Source organism: Amborella trichopoda, chromosome 3, assembly GCF_054954075.1.
Source record: "Amborella trichopoda isolate Santa Cruz 75 chromosome 3, AtrichopodaSantaCruz75HAP2 v2.0, whole genome shotgun sequence".
NCBI classification, from domain to species: domain Eukaryota; kingdom Viridiplantae; phylum Streptophyta; class Magnoliopsida; order Amborellales; family Amborellaceae; genus Amborella; species Amborella trichopoda.
The window spans coordinates 5,645,130-5,651,150 of NC_142338.1; positions in this window are offsets into that span (position 1 = coordinate 5,645,130).

Sequence of the window (6,021 nt, forward strand, 5' to 3'; positions counted from 1 at the left end):
TGATAGAATTTTTTTTAATCCATGATCGAATTTTTTGTAATCCATGATCGAAATGTTTGTTTTTTTTTCTTGTAATCCATGATCGAATTTTTTGTTTTTTTTTTTTTCTTGTAACCCATGATAGAATATTTTGTAATCCATGATCGAATGTTTTGTAATACATGATCGAAATGTTTGTTTTTTTTTTGTAATCCATGATCGAAATGTTTGTTTTTTTTTTGTAATCCATGATCGAATGTTTTGTAATACATGATCGAAATGTTTGTTTTTTTTTTGTAATCCATGATCGAAATGTTTGTTTTTTTTTTGTAATCCATGATCGAATTTTATGTTTTTTGGTTTTTTTGTAACCCATGATAGAGTTTTTTGTAATCCATGATTGAATTTTTTGTAATCCATGCTCGAATTGTTTTTTTCTTTTTTTGTAATGCACGATTGAATTTTTTGTTTTTTTTTTTTGTTTTTTTTTGTAATCCATGATCGAATTTTATGTAATCCATGATCGAATTTTATGTAATCCATGATCGAATTTTTGGTAATCCATGATTGAATTTTTTGAAAGTTTGTGATTTTTTTTTTTTAATCCATGATCGAATTTTTTTTTGTAATCCATGATAGAATTTTTTGAAAATTTATGATTTTTTTTTTTTATTCCATGATCGAATTTTTTTTTGTAATCCATGATAGAATTTTTTGAAAATTTGTGATTTTTTTTTTTTAATCCATGATCGATTTTTTTGAAAATTTGTTTTTTTTTTTTTTTTAATCCATATTATTCAAAGAGAAAATGAGAGAGATGATGATTCAGAGGCCACCCTATCCCAGCCATATTATTAACATATCGAGTCCCAACAGCAACAGTGTAGGGATGAGTACGATAGTGCAGGTGAGCATGAAGGATGAACAATCTTCGGGGATTTTAGATTGGTAACACAACAAAACACTAACACTCAGGGATTTGGGAATAGTTAGACGCCTGTTAATATCGATGATTCGTTTTTAGATCGAATCAATGAATTGTTAAACGAATTCAATCAATGGCACCAGCGTGACCAAGAAGAACAATAACGTCGTCTATCATTTTATTTTTAGATCATATGTTACTAATTTTATGCTTTATTGTAGTCCATGTATGTTGATATACTTATTCCATGATAATTATATGTTTATCCTTTTGTGTGATGTAAATTAAATGCTGAATGGCGGTTCATGCAGGGAAAGAACATATCAATATTCATTCAAAAACATTAAAATTCTTAATGGAGTACCCTCATTTCTTATTGAATTCCTAAAAAACAATATTTATAATGAATTTTAATAATTTTTTCGGATTTTTTTTAAGCTTTATTCTGACCGATTCCCGTTCCGGATCGCCAATTCGCCGATCCGGATCGGTTTTTTAGAAGCCCGATTCGGGTCACCGATCCGTTTTTTAAACCATTGGATGATATATATAAAAAACAACGTTTAAAATTAACGTCACATCGATTATGTAAAAGATGGTTAACGTAAAAGATGATTAAAAATGAGAATTTCCCCATGTAAAACTGATACCTCACCCAACAAAATTTATCCATGTTTCTAAAGTGAGAATTTCCCCATGTAAAAGGTATTCTAGAAGATCATGGGTGCAACAACATAGACCCTTTCGATTTTTACAAAAGATACAAGGTATTCTCAAGTGAATACAAGGTATTCTCAATGGATTATAGGTCAAACAATGCGATTTCGATTTTTACAAAGAGAATATAAGGTGTTTTCAATGGATAATCGGTCAAACAACATAGGCGCTTTTGATTTTTACAAGGACCCTTTTGATTTTTACAAAGAGATGGTTACTCGATCAAACTTTTGATTTTTACAAAGAGATAATTAGCTAAACCAAACTTTCTTTTATTCTTTCTTTTTAGATGCCATCTTTATAATTTGATTAATTTGGTTGCTTGATGCCTTCTTTATAGTTTATAACTTGGTTGCTTCATGCCATCTTGCTATCTAAATAATGAGAATACAAGGTATTTATTCTCAATGGATTATCGGTTAAACAATATAAGCGTTTTTTATTTTTACAAAGACGCTTTTGATTTTTACAAAGAGATAGATTACGTAAACCAAACATTTGATTTTTACAAAGAGATGATTAGCTAAACCAAACTTTTTTTCATTCCCTTTTTAGATGCCATCTTTATAATTTGGTTGCGGCATCTTGCTATATAAATAATTTGGGTGTTTAATGTCATTTTTATGATGCCATCTTACTATCTAAATGCTGAGAATACAAGATATTCTCAATGGATTACCGGTTAAACAACATAAGCAATCTTTATTTTTACAAAGAAAATAGATAGATTATGCAAAGCCAAACTTTGATTTTTACAAAGAGATGATTAGCTAAACCAAACTTTTCATTTTTACAAAAGTATTCTCTTATCCCTTTGTATAAAAGTCTCTTCGGATGATCTAAAGTCTCTTCCGATATTCTATAGTACAATGGGCACCCTTCCTCTTAAACAATATCTTACACCCCCTCAATGTCTTATACCCCAGCATGAAAAGATGGGATTGTATGTATTTATAATAGGAGGATTACTTTTGCATAAAAGATCCACACATATTATTGAGAAGGTCATAACATCTGTACTGTTTAGTGTAAGCAGATGTGTAAATTAAAACTGAAAATTTTATATGTTGATTATCAGATACAATATATACCGGTTAATTACATTGAATGGTGTAGACCCGCAAACCTGTAAAACCGGGTCGAACCTGTAAGAAACCAGGTCCTTCCTCGTAATATTAGTAATTTTATATTTATTTCAAAAAAAGAGAAATAAGAAATCATAACCAAAGCATGAGGTGCTTCATGTTGTGCATGAAGCATGTTACCTTAACATGTTATTCCTTGCAAGAAGCATGCTAGGCACCATTGCGTAATGTTATTGAAAGAGAGGCTTATGTGATCAGAAAGGCCTATGTGATTTTTTATAGGGGAATACATTTATTTTTTTATTTTTTTCACTTTTTTTTTTGGCAAAATATCACTTACATGTGGTCTTTATTATAATAAGATAAATTTCAAAATAAAATCAACATAACAATAAAACCAAGATCTTAACAACTTGATGTCATGAGAACAACTATGCACTATGCTTGAGAATAAAATATAATATTGCAAGAAACAAAAGGAAGAGTGCAGGAGATTACCTCAATCGGGCTTATTACACCCCATACCGAGTCACCACCATCCGATGGCGGGGGATCAACGGTCTAGCTTCAATCTCGAACCAGAAAAGCAAATTTCGGCCAAGCCACACCAATGGAACATGAACCCTTTTGATCGCAAACTCAAACCCTAGGTGAATTCTCTTAGCAACCTAGTTTGAACTAGATGAATTATCTTTTTGCTAAACCCTAAAACCCTTAGCCATAAATCCATATTTGAGAGATAGAAGAGAGAAGAACTCCATAACCTAAACCCTTGAGTTCTTTTACAATGTGGGAAAGAGAGATCAAACATGAGAGAGAGACATTTTCTTAAGAGAGAGATAAAAAGATAACTTATAGAGATTTTGGGTAGAGACGATCCCTTTTCTATAGGCTTGAACAAGATTATGGTTTCTTAGGGTTTTCATTGACTTGCCTCTTCTTGTGAGATTAAATATAGACTGTCGATCAAGGGTGACTTGTAGGCCATCAATTCTATAGATGAGCCATCAACATTATGGAAGGTGCATGAACCATTATCCACATTTCCTTACCCATGTTCCCATCAATAGAAATTAGATCAATTAAACTTAATTAAAATATTATGCATTCCATAATCTTTCACAAAAAATTCCAAAGATATATCAAGTCAATATGCACTTTCAATATTTGGTCAAAATATTCTATATCTTATTTGACCACATGCCATAACATAATATTATCAAAACATGAAATAACTTAAACTCCAAGAAAGAATCCATTGGGTAGGGCGTGCCACCCATGTGTGGCACATGTGAGCCCCACCCACTTGACACATGGTGTGCACTATGGGCCCCTCCATGTTATTTTATCTAATTTTAAATTATATAAAAAAAAAATCCAAAACATTATTTGAATTTTATAATTTTGAAAAATCAATATCTTCATTTTTATAAGTCCAAAAAAATTATAAATAAAATATCAAATGACTCATAAAAATTCAAATAATAAGTCTAAAATAATTTCTATCATAAAACAAGCATAATTAAATTAACTTGATGATAAATGGATCCATATGGTTAAGAAAATTAATCTGCAATCATGGGTACTCCACCTTCAACAATGGACTACATCCCAAACTTGCCTTATTGAACAGACCCATTGCTTCTCATGACCCACACTCTAAGCAGAAGATCATTAGCGGGTCACCAAAATTTGGTGGATGAACTAAGGGATCGCAATCCCAGTCTGTGGATTACAGATCCTCCCTTAGATACAAGTCAAGGTCACTAAGACCTTATGCGACCACAGCTCTTTGGCGCATATAGGTATCTCTCGCAAATGCATACGCTTTACCCTAAAAGGTGGATTTCTGACTTTCCCGAACGATATATCGATATGTATGTCGTGTGATGGTACATGGATGAGATTTTGACCTCTATCTCTGTAGGCCACCATCGCACACAAGGGTCACACAGTCTTTCAATTCACTTATCTGTGCATATTCTCCGACCTCATCAAGGGCTAACCCATAAACCTTTATTGGTTTGTTCTTCATGCCTAGGTAACATGGGTTTTTCCCAACCGACTGGCCTAGATCGTTAAACACAGATCAGTATCAGCAAACCATCGTTTGCTTAATATGGTCCACGAGGGACCACACTCCCACTGAGTTCATATTCCACTATATCATTTCATTTTACATGCACTCATAAGGCCACATAAACCCGGCAGTTATTGCATTTGTATTGAGAGGTTATTGCACATGTCTTGCGAGCCTTATTGGGACACACGATTATCTTTGGATTAGCGTGTATTGCTAATAATTTAAAACATAGAACTTAAGTTAATTAGTTGGGAAAAAGCTTTATAACGGTGTACTTAATTAGTTAGATGTGAAAATATTTTCACACAAATTATTCCTAGTATATCTTTTCACACTAATTGACTTGTGAAAATATTCTCACACCTAACCATCTGATGAAATGTTTTCAATGTAAAATATTTTTTCCTAACCAAACATGTCATACGTTTGACGATATGTAACATATTACTCATGGGCATATTTTATATATTTACTACCATGGCAAATAACTTAGGAATATTTTTTTGATATGAGATTATGGGATCCACTTTAAAATTATAAATAACTAATGTTAAAAAATGTCTAAGTACCTAAATATTAAATATTTTTATATAGACTTAAAATATGCTTTTTAGGACGATATAGAATGTGTATATATTTTTGTCTTTTTAGAATTGGTTTCTAGATTGAGGAGGTTACATCCAAACAGTTTGAGGTCCTCAAGTGAGTGAACATGCTCTTTAGCTATAGGGTTGGTTTTCTATGTTTGTAGTGAGTATACACAACTTACATGAAGACGATGACATAGATATACTTATGAAATGTATGGATGCACCTAGTGTCACTAACGAGTCACTGCTCTTATAAAATTACTCGCAATAAAGCAAACATTTTCTTGATTATTAGTGTCTATTGAAAATGATTCGAGAGCTTAGTTAGCAAATTGGGGACTATGAATAAATCGACTCACAATAAAATTAAAAACAAATAATTTTTATTTAAAAAAGTTGAATAAAAAAATCTAGTAAAAAATACGGATCGATAAAAATACTTCATATAAAAATATCATTAATATATCGGATTAAGCTAAAAAAATCGGAGTAAAAAAATCGAACAAATTTATAATATTAGAAATTTTGAAATTCTAAAAAATAAAAATTATGTCAACGATATCAATAACTAATTCATCTATAAAAACTTTATTAGACTAATATAATTAAATTAATTAGTTTAGATACCTCGTGACTCTGAAA